Here is a 17839-nt window from a genome sequence, read left to right on the forward strand (position 1 = left end):
GACTTGTCCAACAGTACCCATAGGCGAACAAAAGAGACTTGTACGGATTTTATAGTTTTTTAAACTCTAATACAATATTCTTAATTTTTTTTCGTATTGGTGTTGTACAATAACAAAAACAAAACAAATATTACGATAATGGAACACATGGCCGTAGTAACTTAAGTTCGGTATAGAGCACCGCATTTTTCATAAATAAATCTATTAAATCACATTTAATCTTTTTATTTTATTTATTTCATTGCTGTTTGTTTTTCAATGTTTTTTCAATTGGCTACATAAATTTCAAACTGACTGATGCCAAATATACCCAAAAGGGACTAGAAGGGATCAAATTTACCCCAATGTGGACAAAAGAGATCTATCGCAGACGGCTCTCTTTAGGCATTAATCGCACGATTTTTTGCAGGGTCTGCACAAAAATTTCGACCTAAGTATACAGTGGCTCACAGCTTATTTCGTGCAGCTATAGAACAAAACTGTTGAGCTATATAGAAAGGAAACTACTGACGGTGTCAAAAAAATTCAAATGCACAGTTTTAATAAAAATATGCTTCTATTTGTGCAAATACTTAATTTTCATGTGTTTGCACGTTTGTGCTAGTTATTCAATAAAAACTAAAATTATCTCAAAAACTAGGGTCACAGCTTATTTCGTGCACTATGCCCTGCCTTGGAAAGAACTACTTTTTATTTAGTTTAGTAACTCGTATGACCACTTTTTTGTTAAATAACATCTTCAAGATGTATTTCCATAGAAGCAATTAGTTGTTGAGCGGCTTCGGGTGGTACCTTATGCCTTTCTTCAACAAGAGTAGTTTTTAAATCGCTAATCTTACTAATTTGCCTTTGCTGTGTAGCCGATTCCAAAATTAACCACAAATTTTCAATGGCATTTAAGGCGAGAGATTGTGGAGGTGGATTCATGAGGTGTGGATAGTTCCATATTACCCATGCCTGCACAATCCCGCATTTGTGTTAAAGGTATTTGTCTTGGTTATTGCGAAATTGATCACGTACACCTAAATTAGGGACGATTTGCAAGAAATTGCCTTTCGTAAGGTTAAATACAAATTTTTGTCCATTATGGCATCAAAGAAAGTTATTTTGCCAACTCCAGAAGCAGCCAAGTAGGCTCAAATCGATCACACTTCCACCGCCATACCCTACAGTTACCTTTAAAATTTTATATTTGAGCTCTGAAATTGCTTTCGGGATTATGGTGAAAAACTGAGTCTAAAACGGCTGAGCCGCTCCCATTTTTCGACCCAAATGTTATTCCAAATACAATATTTGAACGAACTTGCTTCATTAATATCTAATCTAGGTCGATCCAAAGTATAGTTTAGATCACGAAAAACTGCTGCAGGCTGAACCTGTGTCGAATTTCAGGATGCTCAACTTTGAACTGAGCGCGAAACTTGAGCAAGACTTAAGGGCCCATTACTGATACTTAGCATAGACTTGACTTTACTTGAGAACTGTTAAATGAACATTGCATGTTACTAATTACTCCAAACTTAGCAACACTTAACTTGACTTAGAAGTCTGTTGAATTTTGATTTTCTATGTAAGTTCTAAGTGACGTTTACATTTTGAGATGCCATCTGTTTGTTTCCATTTCATTTTGACATTTTGTCATACAAATTGACATTTCTTGATATTATGATGCCAGGTTGTATGCGCTAAGTGGAGTATAATCGTGGCTAAGTTGCCAAGTTTACGCCAAGTCAAGTCAAGTCTATGCTAAGTATCAGTAATGGGCCATTTGGAAGAGAAAAATTTTTGAAGTATTAAATTTTGCAACCCGTGATCCCAAACAGCTCAAACCGAGCACATGTGACTTGTCATGACTTTTAAGGGCGAATTAATGGTGACTTATAACCATAAAGCCATAACCAGATAAATCAGATCGAACCTACCTTATGGAAAGGAATGTAATCGATTAATGGTGCCATACCATAACGCTAACGCCATAACCAATCAATTGGTTTTTGGTTTCTCGCCATATCCATAACCTAAATATATTTGAGCTGGTGAATTTAATAACTTTTTTTTAGTTTTTCTTCATTGTTTTGGATACGTTATGACTAAGAGACTTATTTTGTGGAATATGTTTGTAATTCTTTGCGTTTTCTTCATTTTTATGAAATTTTCACAATTGTTAGGTTAAGGCACCATTAATCGATCACATTGAGATGGTTATGGATATGGGTATGGTTACGACTATGGCGTTAGGGTTAAGGAAGTTTAATTTGGCTTTTAATAACTTTAACATAATGTCAAAAGCAAGACGGTATCTCAAATTCCGAGGTCAAACCCTTAAATGGCTAGAATAATTGTAATTTCTTAATGAATGAGTTTTGAAACCAATTTTTTTCAGTACCATAATATTTTTGAATAATTTCTAGTTGTCTATTCCTTAGTGTAAATTTGTTTTTTATACCGAAGTGCTCGTTCAACATATGAAAGTGCTTTTTCTTTGCACTTATATATGAAAATAAAAAAAATTGCAAAATATTTGAAGTGTATATTGGTATACGCACAGATTCAAGGCAAAACAAAAACAAAAAAGCTTTAAGTGTATTTGCAATTTAAGCTACACAAGCCAAACACAAAAACGCATACAAAATTTTGAATTTATTATTTAGAATTTCCAAAAATTTTTCTAGTATGCCGTTTTGTAGCGCCATAAATTTAAGTCTGACAAAGTACAAGTTATAGGTCCTCAAAACTCGCATTGATTTTTCACAATTTCTTTTCTAAATTTTGCTGAATTTAAAAATAAACGCATTGATTTTTCACAATTTTTTTTTCCAAATTTTATTGAATTTACAAAAAGAAGTTGTTCATGGACGAAACCTAAAGTATACTTCGAAAGAAAAATTGTCAAAAATCGATGCAAATTTTGAGACCTATAACCTTTATATTATTAGAATAAAATCGATTGGACTACAAAATCACAAAAAAAAAAAAATTCTCAAAAAAACCGAAATTTTCATGCAAAAGTTTTGGAGATTTTTTTGTCTACCTGCAGTTCCTTCAGTTACAAAACTCATCCTAAGCAACCGAAAAAAAGGGCTTTCATTAGTATCGGCTCTTTTCCTTATAAGAATCTGGTAATAATATCGATACTCAATAAATCGACATTAAAAGAACTTTTATTATCAAATTTGCTAGGGAGAAATCTGTGTCTTCCATATCAATTTGGTGGAAACTAAAAAAGGTGCCTAAGATTTATTTTTCTTCGGAGAAATATTAATATATTGTTGCGTTTCCTTGTGCGCTACATTTGTCTAACCCGTATATCGAATCAGTCTTCAGACGTAGCTGACTGTGGTCACATTTTTGCTAGTTGAAGACAATAGCAGGAAACTTCTCTTTTTTCACGGGGAGCATGTTTCGATCTTCCAAAGATATGTGTTCGTCGTTTCCAAGGCTAGGTTATGGATTACATAGAAGTTCCTAGGAAGCAGGCGACTGATATGCGGCTAAGATAGGCTCTGATAATGCATACATTCCCAGTCTCCAACTAATTCTTGCCTTTTTTTTTGTCTTTCGAAATCTCCGTTAGAAACTTCATTGGCTAGTTCGGGACTAGAAAATAGCGTAGAAAAAGCGTGCGCAATAGAGTTTAAAGAACCTGTGATCAGTAACAACGTGACTTTTGATTGGTGCATCTCAGTTAAAGCTATTATCTAGACCTGTGAATTATTAGTGATAAAAGAGCGTAGTTCACAATTACACTTATCACTTATCGGAATCACTGTTCTTGTCACAGCAGAACATTTAGACGTGACGAACAAATGAATCTGATTTGCGCTGCAGCTAATTAACCTGCCGACGAGGTTTGAATAGCAGATTAAGTACCAGTAGAGGGAACAATCGCGGCACAAATCACAGATTCATATTTTTATATAGTCACAGCCAATTATTTAGTACTAAGAACTGTGACTCTTTCAGTGATTGCGAATATTGTTAGAGGTGATTGGTAATGTGACGCAGATTCTGTCACAGTCGCTTAGTTACGTCATTTACTTCCAAATTGTAGCTGTGATTTACTGACAAACTATAATCACTGCAATAAAATCACTGTAATTTGTTCTGATATTATAGGCACTGTGATGAAATATATTTGCCAGCTACAGTCCGCAGTCTGTTTGTGTATCCAAGTTTACAATGAGATTTGTATGTATAACCCAAAAGAGTTACACATCACCTAGAATCAAATTGGTCATTGACTGATATTTGAGCCAAGTAGAAATATGTTTATATTCGCTTTTTTATGGCCGGCTTTTATGACTCCAACTGATTGGCAACACGTGATATCAATATTTGGGCCGGTGCAGCTGTACATAAAGTGAAACAACAGTGGTGTTTAGTGACCAGACACCGATGACGAATCGCCAACGCCATTTGATTCATGAATTCATTTGTATTTTTTGTTTTTTTTAGATTTTTTCTGCATTATTTTGCTTTGAGTTTCACAAAAAAATCGATTTAATGAATAAAATTGTTTTTTATTAATTTAATTTTATTTTTTCTCATTTACCCATATTTGAACGCGACTTTATGTTTCCCGTTGCCTCACACTAGTCTTTGTAATTTATTTAACTGTTTCCATGATAGTTTTCAGTTTACATTCTCGTTCGGTTCATTTTGCCCCTTATTTGTTATTTTTATACTCAGCGTGCTTTAAACACAGAATATATTAACTTTGGTAATGTAACAATCGATCGTAACGGCAAAAACGAATCGCGATAAATATAGGCTTTCCTATATGAAAATTCTCAGGATGAAAAAAGAATTGATTTAGCCATGTCCGTCCGTCTGTCCGCCCGTCCGTCCGTCTGCCTGCGATCACGATAACTTGAGCAAATATCGATATATCTTATTGAAATTTGCTACATGAACTCGTTGGCACTCATCTCCCATCGCTATTTAAAATGAGCGAAATCGGATGATAAACACGCCCACTTTTTATACATATAGTTTCTGGAAAATACAAAAAACTTGGTTATTTATTAAATAATACACCAAGAATGTTGAAACCTGATATGTTGACTGTTATTGAGACTTTTGATAAAAATTTGAAAATTTTTGAAATTGGGGTGGCACCGCCCACTTGCGATAAAATCAATTTTAAAAAATATTGTAACGAATTTAGTAAAATTCCCCTTATTTGCAACCTTCTACTAACGTTCGTATCGCTAAACTGTTGAATAAATAACTCCAATATTCAATAATGTAAAATGGTCTTTATTAGACTACTTTGAAAATGTTTCACAATAACACTTATACTTCGCAACTTCGTGCTTAAATCAAACTGAATTGCTTACTAAGCTTTTGCTCCTTTTATACTCTCTGCTGTGTCGTTCGCATACTTCTAGGAATTTCTTATTCTAGAATTTACTATTTAATTACCAGCTATAAAATACAGATGCACGTTTATAGTTTCTCGCATAGCCATATGCGCATGTATATGTGAGTGATACTTCCACCGATAATTCAATACTTTTGTGAGTATCTCAGATATATGCATGTGTTTGTGCATATCTCTCCGCTTCTTGTATGTACATATGTGTAGACATAATGATTGATTTGTTTATGTAGATACAAGTGGCTGCTTAGTATCGGCTTAGAGATGATAGTATGTATGCCTTAGTGTTGCTAATATTCGTCACAATATTATTAATCATAAGTCAAAACCCGTTAAACCTATCATAACAAAATTCGGTAGAGCGTTTGCCTTTATTACAACGAATGCTTCGAAGAAAAATTAACGAAATCGATTATGTAAGACGCCCACTTTTATATAAAGGATTTTTAAAAGGGTCGTGGATGAATAAAATAAGCTATATCTTTCCAAAAAAGAAAAAGCCAAAAATTTAAGTTTTTGAAAAGGGTCGCACACATTTTCCTTATAGCAGGAAATATTTCTAGTAAAAATGGACGGGATCGGTTAAAGACCACGCCCACTTTGACAAATATAGAATGTTTAAAAGGGTTGTTGTTGTTTTTGTTGTAGCAAAAACGACACTCCCGGAAGGCCTTGGGGAGTGTTATCGATGTTGATGGTCCTTTGCCGGATATATTTCCGGTACGTTTCGGTAACAAAGCACCATTAAGGTACTAGCCCGACCATCTCGGGAACTATTAATATGACCACATTAAACCTTCTAGGCTTCCCGCCCTTCCCACCACCTAGTTCCATGAGGAACTTGGGGTCGCCAGAGCCTCGCAGAATAAATATGTGTATGATACACTCATATTTGTAACAGGATTCCCCTCGCGTAGGTGAGGTTGACAATAGGGTTGCGGAAGCTTTGAACCTATACAGTTTTTTATTTCGCTTATCAACTCCTTGACCCTTTAAACGGTCGTAACCTAGAATAATAAGCTATATCATCGCGGAAAATAGTTTACCACGCTCCCATTCCGCTCAAGCCTTACGTAACATTTCTAGAGCCTCAAAACAAATAAATCCCTTGTAACAAAATTCGAAAAAGTAATTTATCTGAAATGAACTGTACAATTAAAACTCACGCTGAGTATATAATGTTCGGTTATACCCGAGCTTAGACGCCCTCACTTGTTATTTTTAGTTTTTGCGGAAAACCGCAAATCTTCATGTCAACATCTAAATATTTGTTAACGGCGATTTGCGATCTGGCGGTTGGTGGTTGGCAATTGGCGGTGCGCGATCTACGATCGTCACTTTGTAATTCAGTCTCACTTTGAATGTTATATATGTATATATTTTTTTCTGCTTTGTTAGGTTGCACATCGTGTTTTGTACTTTTGCACCTGGATTTAGTTTTTATTGTCGCCTGTCTATGAACTAAGAGTGGGTATGATTTTTCAAGGACGCGCATGTGACTATTGCCCTGATTGGCGCGCCGTGCATAAATTTGTATCTTAGATTTTCGATGTCTGTTGTCGAGCATGATGGGATAAACGGTATCTCAAGAGGGAGGAATGCGGAAAATAAGCTGGAAGCTGCAAACATATCCGCAGAATAAAAAATCAGATTTTTTTGCTTGTTTTTTGTAATTTTTGTTCGATATGCGCATATAAATAGTGCATGACGTTGAGCTGCATATAAGGGTGGTCTTTAGATCTAGAGGAAAAAGAAATGGTTGCAGCAGGTTTTTTCCAAAAACCAACTCATACATATATCGAGACATATAATTTTTGACGACGATTGAGGACAGATAAAAACGAATGCAAAGAAAAACAAGTAAGAACGGGACTGTCTTCGGCTGTGCCAAAGACTTCATACCTTTCATGAATGGGGCTGAACAATAATCTTATCCCGTTCGTAATCTCCGAATAATCGGATGTATAAGATAAGAAATATATAGTGAACAGATCTACATACCTTAACGATTTTTAAGATAAATATAAAATAAAAAACGGGTAGGTACTTTGTGTGAGGATGCAAAGTTTCAGGTTTTTTGTGGTCTGCGTGTAAAAACTATGACTACGAATCACGTATTTCAAAAATATATGACGAAAACGTAACTATTTGATCAAATTTGATGAATTTTGAAGATTCTAGCCGTAAAAAAGGGGTCAAAATGACAGTTTATATGAAGTATATAATATATATACGACCGATCTCTATGATTTTTTCAGACAACAATATATGCTATATACGTAAGCATTTTGTGATATTTGAAGCTTCTAACTGTTAAAATGGGGCAGAAATTGCGCAAAGTTTCTTATCTGAACAATCGGTTGTATGAGATATATACTATGTGTACCACCGATCTCAATGATTTTTTCAGACATCAATATATGCTATACACGTAAGCAGTTGGTGAAATTTGAAGCTTCTAGCTGTTAAAATGGGGCCGAAATCGTAAAAAAAATATATATATACTATATATATATACTATATATACCATCATATATATATTATATATATCACCGATCTCTATGATTTTTTGACACAACAATACATACTATATACGTAAGCAATCGGTGAAATTTGAAGCTTATAACTGTTAAAATGGGAAAGAAATTGCGCAAAGTTTCTTATCTGAACAATCGGTTGTATGGGATATATACTATATATACCACCGGTATCTATGATTTTCTCAGACAACAATATATGCTATACACGTAAGCATTTGGTGAAATTTGAACATATCTAAACGATTTTTAAGATAAATATAAAATAAAAAATAGGTAGGTAATCTGTGTGAGGATGCAAAGCTTCACGTTTTTTGTGGTCTGCATGTAAAAACTATGGCTACGAATCACGTATTTCAAAAATATATGACGTAAACGTAACTATTTGATGAAATTTGATGAATCTTGAAGCTTCTAGCCGTAAAAAAGGGGTCAATATGACAGTTTATATGAAGTATATAATATATATACCACCGATCTCTATGATTTTTTCAGACAACAATATATGCTATATACGAAAGCATTTTGTGAAATTTGAAGCTTCTAACTGTTAAAACGGGGCAGAAATTGCGCAAAGTTTCTTATCTGAACAATCGGTTGTATGAGATATATACTATGTATATCACCGATCTCAATGATTTTTTCAGACATCAATATATGCTATACACGTAAGCAGTTGGTGAAATTTGAAGCTTCTAGCTGTTAAAATGGGGTAGAAATTGCGAAAAGTTTCTTATCTGAACAATCGGTTGTATGAGATATATACTATATATAGAACCGATCTCTATGATTTTTTGAGACAACAATATATGCTATATACGTAAGCAATCAGTGAAATTTGAAGCTTATAGCTGTTAAAATGGGGTAGAAATTGCGAAAAGTTTCTTATCTGAACAATCGGTTGTATGAGATATATACTATATATACAACCGATCTCTATGATTTTTTCAGACAACAATATATGCTATATACGTAAGCAATCGGTGAAATTTGAAGCTTATAGCTGTTAAAATGGGGTAGAAATTGCGAAAAGTTTCTTATCTGAACAATCGGTTGTATGAGATATATACTATATATACAACCGATCTCTATGATTTTTTCAGACAACAATATATGCTATATAAGTAAATATTCGGTGAAATTTGAAGCTTCTAGCTATTAAAATGGGGCTAAAATTTGCGAAAATATATATATATATACTATATATATATGCTATATATACCACCATATATATACTATATATACCACCGATCTTTATGATTTTTTCAGACAACAATATATGCTATATACGTAAGCATTCGCTGAAATTTGAAGCCTCTAGCTCTTAAAATAGGGCAGTAATTACGAAAAGTTCCTTATCTGAACAATCGGTTGTGGGGGATATATACTATATATACGACCGATCTCATAAATTTTTTCAGGCAACAATATGTTCAATATACGAAAGTATATGGTGAAGTTTGAAGCTTCAATCTGTTAAATTGGGTAAGATATTACAAAAATCCTCTTTTTCTGAAAAATCGGTCGTATGGAGGATATATGCTATAGTGGTCCGATCCGGTCGGTTCCGACAAATGTCTAATCGGACACCCAAATACACCTGCTCACCAAATTTTATCAAGATATCTCAAAAATTGAGGGACTAGTTTGCATACAAACAGACAGACGGACAGACGGACAGACGGACATGGCTAAAACAACTCAGCTCTTCAACCTGATTATTTCGGTATACTTAATGGTGGGTCTATCTATTTTCCTTTAAGGACTTACAATTTTCGGTTTGGGACGAACTTAATATACCATTTCATTTTCATGAAAGGTATAAAAATAGGTAGGTAATCTGTGTGAGGATGCAAAGCTTCACGTTTTTTGTGGTCTGCATGTAAAAACTATGGCTACGAATCACGTATTTCAAAAATATATGACGTAAACGTAACTATTTGATGAAATTTGATGAATCTTGAAGCTTCTAGCCGTAAAAAAGGGGTCAATATGACAGTTTATATGAAGTATATAATATATATACCACCGATCTCTATGATTTTTTCAGACAACAATATATGCTATATACGAAAGCATTTTGTGAAATTTGAAGCTTCTAACTGTTAAAACGGGGCAGAAATTGCGCAAAGTTTCTTATCTGAACAATCGGTTGTATGAGATATATACTATGTATATCACCGATCTCAATGATTTTTTCAGACATCAATATATGCTATACACGTAAGCAGTTGGTGAAATTTGAAGCTTCTAGCTGTTAAAATGGGGTAGAAATTGCGAAAAGTTTCTTATCTGAACAATCGGTTGTATGAGATATATACTATATATAGAACCGATCTCTATGATTTTTTGAGACAACAATATATGCTATATACGTAAGCAATCAGTGAAATTTGAAGCTTATAGCTGTTAAAATGGGGTAGAAATTGCGAAAAGTTTCTTATCTGAACAATCGGTTGTATGAGATATATACTATATATACAACCGATCTCTATGATTTTTTCAGACAACAATATATGCTATATACGTAAGCAATCGGTGAAATTTGAAGCTTATAGCTGTTAAAATGGGGTAGAAATTGCGAAAAGTTTCTTATCTGAACAATCGGTTGTATGAGATATATACTATATATACAACCGATCTCTATGATTTTTTCAGACAACAATATATGCTATATAAGTAAATATTCGGTGAAATTTGAAGCTTCTAGCTATTAAAATGGGGCTAAAATTTGCGAAAATATATATATATATACTATATATATATGCTATATATACCACCATATATATACTATATATACCACCGATCTTTATGATTTTTTCAGACAACAATATATGCTATATACGTAAGCATTCGCTGAAATTTGAAGCCTCTAGCTCTTAAAATAGGGCAGTAATTACGAAAAGTTCCTTATCTGAACAATCGGTTGTGGGGGATATATACTATATATACGACCGATCTCATAAATTTTTTCAGGCAACAATATGTTCAATATACGAAAGTATATGGTGAAGTTTGAAGCTTCAATCTGTTAAATTGGGTAAGATATTACAAAAATCCTCTTTTTCTGAAAAATCGGTCGTATGGAGGATATATGCTATAGTGGTCCGATCCGGTCGGTTCCGACAAATGTCTAATCGGACACCCAAATACACCTGCTCACCAAATTTTATCAAGATATCTCAAAAATTGAGGGACTAGTTTGCATACAAACAGACAGACGGACAGACGGACAGACGGACAGACGGACATGGCTAAAACAACTCAGCTCTTCAACCTGATTATTTCGGTATACTTAATGGTGGGTCTATCTATTTTCCTTTAAGGACTTACAATTTTCGGTTTCGTGACGAACTTAATATACCATTTCATTTTCATGAAAGGTATAAAAATAGGTAGGTAATCTGTGTGAGGATGCAAAGCTTCACGTTTTTTGTGGTCTGCATGTAAAAACTATGGCTACGAATCACGTATTTCAAAAATATATGACGTAAACGTAACTATTTGATGAAATTTGATGAATCTTGAAGCTTCTAGCCGTAAAAAAGGGGTCAATATGACAGTTTATATGAAGTATATAATATATATACCACCGATCTCTATGATTTTTTCAGACAACAATATATGCTATATACGAAAGCATTTTGTGAAATTTGAAGCTTCTAACTGTTAAAACGGGGCAGAAATTGCGCAAAGTTTCTTATCTGAACAATCGGTTGTATGAGATATATACTATGTATATCACCGATCTCAATGATTTTTTCAGACATCAATATATGCTATACACGTAAGCAGTTGGTGAAATTTGAAGCTTCTAGCTGTTAAAATGGGGTAGAAATTGCGAAAAGTTTCTTATCTGAACAATCGGTTGTATGAGATATATACTATATATAGAACCGATCTCTATGATTTTTTGAGACAACAATATATGCTATATACGTAAGCAATCAGTGAAATTTGAAGCTTATAGCTGTTAAAATGGGGTAGAAATTGCGAAAAGTTTCTTATCTGAACAATCGGTTGTATGAGATATATACTATATATACAACCGATCTCTATGATTTTTTCAGACAACAATATATGCTATATACGTAAGCAATCGGTGAAATTTGAAGCTTATAGCTGTTAAAATGGGGTAGAAATTGCGAAAAGTTTCTTATCTGAACAATCGGTTGTATGAGATATATACTATATATACAACCGATCTCTATGATTTTTTCAGACAACAATATATGCTATATAAGTAAATATTCGGTGAAATTTGAAGCTTCTAGCTATTAAAATGGGGCTAAAATTTGCGAAAATATATATATATATACTATATATATATGCTATATATACCACCATATATATACTATATATACCACCGATCTTTATGATTTTTTCAGACAACAATATATGCTATATACGTAAGCATTCGCTGAAATTTGAAGCCTCTAGCTCTTAAAATAGGGCAGTAATTACGAAAAGTTCCTTATCTGAACAATCGGTTGTGGGGGATATATACTATATATACGACCGATCTCATAAATTTTTTCAGGCAACAATATGTTCAATATACGAAAGTATATGGTGAAGTTTGAAGCTTCAATCTGTTAAATTGGGTAAGATATTACAAAAATCCTCTTTTTCTGAAAAATCGGTCGTATGGAGGATATATGCTATAGTGGTCCGATCCGGTCGGTTCCGACAAATGTCTAATCGGACACCCAAATACACCTGCTCACCAAATTTTATCAAGATATCTCAAAAATTGAGGGACTAGTTTGCATACAAACAGACAGACGGACAGACGGACAGACGGACATGGCTAAAACAACTCAGCTCTTCAACCTGATTATTTCGGTATACTTAATGGTGGGTCTATCTATTTTCCTTTAAGGACTTACAATTTTCGGTTTGGGACGAACTTAATATACCATTTCATTTTCATGAAAGGTATAAAAATAGGTAGGTAATCTGTGTGAGGATGCAAAGCTTCACGTTTTTTGTGGTCTGCATGTAAAAACTATGGCTACGAATCACGTATTTCAAAAATATATGACGTAAACGTAACTATTTGATGAAATTTGATGAATCTTGAAGCTTCTAGCCGTAAAAAAGGGGTCAATATGACAGTTTATATGAAGTATATAATATATATACCACCGATCTCTATGATTTTTTCAGACAACAATATATGCTATATACGAAAGCATTTTGTGAAATTTGAAGCTTCTAACTGTTAAAACGGGGCAGAAATTGCGCAAAGTTTCTTATCTGAACAATCGGTTGTATGAGATATATACTATGTATATCACCGATCTCAATGATTTTTTCAGACATCAATATATGCTATACACGTAAGCAGTTGGTGAAATTTGAAGCTTCTAGCTGTTAAAATGGGGTAGAAATTGCGAAAAGTTTCTTATCTGAACAATCGGTTGTATGAGATATATACTATATATAGAACCGATCTCTATGATTTTTTGAGACAACAATATATGCTATATACGTAAGCAATCAGTGAAATTTGAAGCTTATAGCTGTTAAAATGGGGTAGAAATTGCGAAAAGTTTCTTATCTGAACAATCGGTTGTATGAGATATATACTATATATACAACCGATCTCTATGATTTTTTCAGACAACAATATATGCTATATACGTAAGCAATCGGTGAAATTTGAAGCTTATAGCTGTTAAAATGGGGTAGAAATTGCGAAAAGTTTCTTATCTGAACAATCGGTTGTATGAGATATATACTATATATACAACCGATCTCTATGATTTTTTCAGACAACAATATATGCTATATAAGTAAATATTCGGTGAAATTTGAAGCTTCTAGCTATTAAAATGGGGCTAAAATTTGCGAAAATATATATATATACTATATATATATGCTATATATACCACCATATATATACTATATATACCACCGATCTTTATGATTTTTTCAGACAACAATATATGCTATATACGTAAGCATTCGCTGAAATTTGAAGCCTCTAGCTCTTAAAATAGGGCAGTAATTACGAAAAGTTCCTTATCTGAACAATCGGTTGTGGGGGATATATACTATATATACGACCGATCTCATAAATTTTTTCAGGCAACAATATGTTCAATATACGAAAGTATATGGTGAAGTTTGAAGCTTCAATCTGTTAAATTGGGTAAGATATTACAAAAATCCTCTTTTTCTGAAAAATCGGTCGTATGGAGGATATATGCTATAGTGGTCCGATCCGGTCGGTTCCGACAAATGTCTAATCGGACACCCAAATACACCTGCTCACCAAATTTTATCAAGATATCTCAAAAATTGAGGGACTAGTTTGCATACAAACAGACAGACGGACAGACGGACAGACGGACAGACGGACATGGCTAAAACAACTCAGCTCTTCAACCTGATTATTTCGGTATACTTAATGGTGGGTCTATCTATTTTCCTTTAAGGACTTACAATTTTCGGTTTCGTGACGAACTTAATATACCATTTCATTTTCATGAAAGGTATAAAAATAGGTAGGTAATCTGTGTGAGGATGCAAAGCTTCACGTTTTTTGTGGTCTGCATGTAAAAACTATGGCTACGAATCACGTATTTCAAAAATATATGACGTAAACGTAACTATTTGATGAAATTTGATGAATCTTGAAGCTTCTAGCCGTAAAAAAGGGGTCAATATGACAGTTTATATGAAGTATATAATATATATACCACCGATCTCTATGATTTTTTCAGACAACAATATATGCTATATACGAAAGCATTTTGTGAAATTTGAAGCTTCTAACTGTTAAAACGGGGCAGAAATTGCGCAAAGTTTCTTATCTGAACAATCGGTTGTATGAGATATATACTATGTATATCACCGATCTCAATGATTTTTTCAGACATCAATATATGCTATACACGTAAGCAGTTGGTGAAATTTGAAGCTTCTAGCTGTTAAAATGGGGTAGAAATTGCGAAAAGTTTCTTATCTGAACAATCGGTTGTATGAGATATATACTATATATAGAACCGATCTCTATGATTTTTTGAGACAACAATATATGCTATATACGTAAGCAATCAGTGAAATTTGAAGCTTATAGCTGTTAAAATGGGGTAGAAATTGCGAAAAGTTTCTTATCTGAACAATCGGTTGTATGAGATATATACTATATATACAACCGATCTCTATGATTTTTTCAGACAACAATATATGCTATATACGTAAGCAATCGGTGAAATTTGAAGCTTATAGCTGTTAAAATGGGGTAGAAATTGCGAAAAGTTTCTTATCTGAACAATCGGTTGTATGAGATATATACTATATATACAACCGATCTCTATGATTTTTTCAGACAACAATATATGCTATATAAGTAAATATTCGGTGAAATTTGAAGCTTCTAGCTATTAAAATGGGGCTAAAATTTGCGAAAATATATATATATATACTATATATATATGCTATATATACCACCATATATATACTATATATACCACCGATCTTTATGATTTTTTCAGACAACAATATATGCTATATACGTAAGCATTCGCTGAAATTTGAAGCCTCTAGCTCTTAAAATAGGGCAGTAATTACGAAAAGTTCCTTATCTGAACAATCGGTTGTGGGGGATATATACTATATATACGACCGATCTCATAAATTTTTTCAGGCAACAATATGTTCAATATACGAAAGTATATGGTGAAGTTTGAAGCTTCAATCTGTTAAATTGGGTAAGATATTACAAAAATCCTCTTTTTCTGAAAAATCGGTCGTATAGAGGATATATGCTATAGTGGTCCGATCCGGTCGGTTCCGACAAATGTCTAATCGGACACCCAAATACACCTGCTCACCAAATTTTATCAAGATATCTCAAAAATTGAGGGACTAGTTTGCATACAAACAGACAGACGGACAGACGGACAGACGGACATGGCTAAAACAACTCAGCTCTTCAACCTGATTATTTCGGTATACTTAATGGTGGGTCTATCTATTTTCCTTTAAGGACTTACAATTTTCGGTTTCGTGACGAACTTAATATACTATTTCATTTTCATGAAAGTTATAAAAAAACCGGCTAAAACAGAGGAGCGGATGAAAGTCAAAAGTAGGATAAATAAAAACATTACAACGAAGGTTAATATTATAGTAAACAATGGTTAATATAACGCCGAAGCTAAACAGGAACGCCAAAAAACTACTAAGGCAAATATAAAGACAAAAGCGAAGATAACTACAAAGCTCAAAGAAAAACAATGAAAGTGCGTATGAAGACAAAGAGGAACAGAATCAAAAAAACTTGACAAAAAATAAAATGGGGTAGAAATGAAAATGAAAATTAACGCCGAGACAAATAGTTAGATTAAGACGCAGGGAAGCACAGCAAGCTTTTCCACATATGGATACTAGCAAAGCGCTCACCTCAGAGCGAGAAGGAACAGCGGATTCAAGAGGTTCTGTAGCGCAACCTTTCAAGTGGTAGCCAGCGCAGCTTAGAGCTTCTCCAACTTAATTATCACCAATAGTCACCTTCCCGTGGCAAATTCGGTATAATTATCAGGCGAGACTCTGGCGACACCAAGCACCTCAAGGAAAAAGCGGGTTGACGTAGAAGGTTCAAGGTGGCCATATCAAATCGTTCCCATGTTGTTCGGGATAGTACCTTTATGGTTTTACTTTCTGGAGCATACCGGTTATATATCCGGCAAAGGACCATCAATGCTGATAAAACTATCCAAACCCTTCGCCTTCTTATCACTACAAGAACACTCACAAAAGCATCGTGAACACTTATCGTTGTACCATAAAACCAGAAACTACCAGCTACAATAGAGAAACAAAAATCCGCTGAAAAGTCGACCAGCGGACAAATAATGCTGGAGGAGAAGCCACACTCAATGAATCTGAGGGTTCATCCTAGCTTCTAGAGTAGCTCAATATGACAAAGCCATTCGCATGCCTTCAAAAGTAACCATTTGTCGGAGTCTCTGTATCAGGTTAAGCGGGCTGCACTTTTATTATGGCCAAAGTTTGTAAAATTTGCGATAAAATTTGGCTTGTGTGTGGTATAGGGACTACACTTTGTTAATTGTAGGAACGAGAAAGGTCAGACAAAATTTACAGGGTTAGGAATGCCCAGCCTTCATATGAGGATGATGTCCATTTTTGCAGACACAATGAACATATGCACGCAGGCTGTAATAAGTATACCAAAAGCTGAGAACACCATTCTGAATATGTGACCTGGAATCATCAAACGATCGCATTGTGCGAAAACAAGTTTTCAAAAAAAACGTATTTAAAAATTTGAATTATCGTGTAGGGGGTAATCAGCTTGTATTTTGTAAGAAAGATAGAAAACTGCGGTTTGTTCCATTGAAAGAGCGTTAAATTTCCTATAAGAATCAAAAAAAGGATTTTCGCACAATAGGGTCGTTTGATGATTCCAGGTCACATATGAAGATGTTAGGCATAAGCACGAGCAGCGTGTTATATGAAGGACTTCTGCCGAACGGCCTGAAGTGATTACTTATGACCTATTCTAACCAATTGGAGTAAATGACGTTTTCTTTCTAAAGCATTACAATTTTTTCTGCTCGTTTCGAAAAGAATTACAGTTGATAAGCAAAATTAAGTTAAAAATTTTGTATTTTTTTGTCAATTAAAATTTTTTCCAAGCGATCTGAAAAAATGTTTAAGCTCTAGAAACAAAACGCGCATTGTATCAGAATGTACTAAACTAGCGTACCCGGCAGACTTTATCCTACCCCATTTCACCTTATGGCTGTTCATCTCTTTTTTTATTTATCAACCACTTCCATTCCCACTCACACTCTTTTTCTACTCATACTCATACCTCCACTACCACTCCCATGACTTTTATCGAATGAGTCGAATATCAACTTAAGTATCTGCTGCCATTCCAAAA

At 34.0% G+C, this 17839-nt stretch overlaps 1 protein-coding gene across 10 annotated transcripts in view; it reads left to right on the plus strand.

Moving 5' to 3' along the window:
• The window catches only part of spir (spire type actin nucleation factor), a 422518-nt gene that overhangs the window by 262326 nt on the left and 142353 nt on the right, over positions 1-17839 (plus strand). The window lies entirely within an intron of this gene.

Source organism: Eurosta solidaginis, chromosome 2 (genome assembly GCF_040869045.1).
Source record: "Eurosta solidaginis isolate ZX-2024a chromosome 2, ASM4086904v1, whole genome shotgun sequence".
Classification (NCBI taxonomy): domain Eukaryota; kingdom Metazoa; phylum Arthropoda; class Insecta; order Diptera; family Tephritidae; genus Eurosta; species Eurosta solidaginis.